Source organism: Myotis nattereri, assembly GCF_964212035.1.
Source record: "Myotis nattereri genome assembly, chromosome: 1".
NCBI lineage: Eukaryota > Metazoa > Chordata > Mammalia > Chiroptera > Vespertilionidae > Myotis > Myotis nattereri.
The window spans coordinates 100129688-100132853 of record NC_138075.1 but is presented as its reverse complement, the minus strand read 5'-3'; positions in this window follow the sequence as shown (position 1 = coordinate 100132853).

The window sequence follows — 3166 nt, the reverse complement described above, 5'->3', positions numbered from 1 at the left end:
TGCCTTTTTTCCTCTTTGACTCAACAAGTCACTTCCCCTAGTCAAACAACATTCAGAATTAATTTTCCTCCAGCTTACTTGAAGTTTCTGTTTTTCTAATTGGACTATGGAGGCCCTAGGGTTCGCAGGACCAGGGCAAGTAGGAAGTGGCCAGGGAGATGAGGTCACCCTACCTCATTTAAATCAAGTCAGCCCAAGTTTTGTATAACATATTGGACTTCATGTTAGATTTCACTTGAAGGAATAATTCTACTATTTCAAAACAGTTGTTCTAGTGCATTGCATGTGTGCCCATACCTCATGGGTTATTAGTGTATGAGTGTGATTAAAATAATGTAACTATTTTAGTGAACTCATGTCAGAGGTTCCCCTTTGAAGTTATCACTTTAAGACACTGCAGACTTATGCCAATGATGTTACACTTTCTCAAAACATTTCTGGCATTCTAAAATCATTGATTTCTAGGCAAATTATATATTCCTTTGTGTATTTTATTAGAGACAAAACCTGTTACATAAAATGGGGACAAAAATAATGTTTCTTCTAGTGTCCTGATGAACAAAAAAATACAAAATTTAATTTAAAAAATGTAAAATACTAAACAAATTTTATATTTAAAAAATTATCTGAGGGTGGATTTAAATTTCTAAAATGGCCCCAAATCATTCTGAACTAAAACTATCATATAAGATGGATAGTCAAGCAAGTACTACAGTAAGTGCTCCAGAGATAGGAGTGAAATGGGGTTGACTTTCTTGGTAGTTTAATGCTAATGCTAAAGACAATTCCATAAAGGCAGCTTTCAAGATTGAAATAATATTTCAGGGCAACAAGGATGACCCACAGTTAGTGAGGTGGAGGTGCTGAAAATGCCCTTGTATGGTATTAAAGAAGAGTCAACATTCTTTAGAGTGGTGACTATTAGAATGAATCTATTACATAAGACCAGGAGGTCTGGGAACTACTGATAGACTCACCAGTGACTGTCTTTTGGGCCATGGTTGATGGGAGGAGATACTGTTTTGGAACTGGATTCCCCATATCAACACATATGACAAAAGTCCATACTTCTGAGTCCAAGTAGCAGCACTTAAACTAACTGCTTGCCTGCCTGATGACCCCTAACTGCCTCTGCCTTGGCCCCTGCCACCTCTGCTTCATCCGGAATGATGTCCAGAAGGTCATTCGGCTTTTATAATAAAAGCGTAATGTGCTAATTAGACCGGATGACCTTATGGACGTCCTTTTAGATGATCTTCTGGACGAAGCCGGGGCTGTGAGGGAAGCCTGGGTACCAGGTGCCAGAGAGAAGCTGGTGCCAGCAGCTGGGGGAAGGAAGGCCTAATCATGCACAAATTTCGTGCATCGAGCCTCTAGTAGATATATAAAGAGAATGCTTTACCCAATAATTAAAAGTAATAAACATTTTTTTCAAGCATATATGGAGTATTTTCAAAAGGTGATCTCACATGAGACCGCCAAAACACCTGAGAAATACTAGCACTCCAGAACTATCCAGCCCACATCTCTCAATATGGTGCAATGAAATGAGCAAACAAATGATAGAATAAACATCTCCAAATTTTCCATGTATTTGAAAATGTTAAAACACTTCACATTAATTTATGATCAAAGAAGAAATCATTTGGAAAAAGGATTGTAAGCGGTAGAGGCAGGGAGACCAGTGATGGTGTAATTGGAGGAGAGAGGGCCTCAAATTTTTGGAGGCTCCACAGGAGGATGAAATATAGTAGATATCTAATTTCTGTGGAATTATTCCTCTGGGTTTTTCAAGTTCCATTTCCCTTAGTTCACTCATAGCAGGAGTGTAGCTAAGGCTTCAGTAGAGCTAAAATCAAAGTCAGTGCTCAGAGTTTCCTTTCCGTATTGGAGCTAAGCCCAGTTCAGCATCCGGCTAGTTTAGTTTGTCTTTCTCCACTGCACTCCATTAGTCTATTGCAAGTGGGGTCCGCATGGCCATGGGCTATAGGGCGAATGCAAGAGAATCAATAGTGCACCCCAAGCAACAAGAGTCCTAAGAGCACAAGAGAGCAAACTCCTTTGTTCAGGGGATTATGTATTCCAAATCTTTGCGTGCTTGTAGAGGCCATGCCCATTCTGGCCAAACATCTCTTTCCCCAGTTGTGATTGACAGGCAAGAATCATCCCCATGTCACCCAAACTTTACTGGGTATGTGTCTATCTTCCCTATGTGGTTTCCTCCCCCAGTGTTTTGCAGGGAACATGCCTATAATGTCTGGCATTCCCTTTGCTCCTTTCCTGTTATTAGTAACTAGTTAATTACAGTGGTACCAAGGGAACAACTGCAGCAGTTCATGAAAGAGATGATGGCAGCTTGGGTTAAAAAGGCCATGAATTAAAGAAAAGAAAATGAATAGATCTGTGATATACTGAGAAGTAAAATTGACAGAAAGGAAACGCTCTGTCTGTGGCTCTCTCCCATCTCCTGACTGAAGCACGAATCTTGTTACCCCTGCCATCTACTTCTAGCTTTCAATGCCAATGGCATTGCAGTTGTGCCCAGGAAAATTCAGTGCTTTGGCATGCAGTGGGGCACCGTCTGACCCACTGTGAGACATTGAGAGGGGCCTGGATCTCTCCCTTCCCCTTGTCCTGCCAAATGGGCTGCTCTGCACAGACCTCCCCACCTCCTCTGAAGCTCTTGAGTCTGAGAAAAGCAAGTGTGTGTGGCCGAATGACACTAACTCTACTCATTTCCATGGAGCATTCCTCTAAACCAGTATGAAGCTGGTTGCTTATAGAAAATCCTTTTCACTGCTGAAGCAATGTTATAATGAAGGATTACATTCTGACCAAGATCTTAGTAGCAAAGAACTCATAGACACGATTCCTCCACCATGTAAATATTATGCAATGAGTTTAGTTACAGAATTTAGAGATTACCTAATCCAATCTTTTTACAATTAGACTAAATGTTCCATAAAGGTAATGGTGTTGGTTTTCTCACCACTACATTTTCAGGTCTTAACACAAAGAATAACATATAGAAGAGGTTTGTTAACATAAAAACATTCAAACCTGTAAATAATTTTTGTGAGTTTATTTGAGCCAAACTGTCCACATATGCTGGGAAGCAGAACCTCAATGGATTGAGATAATGCTCCGGAGAATGGTGGGTTACATC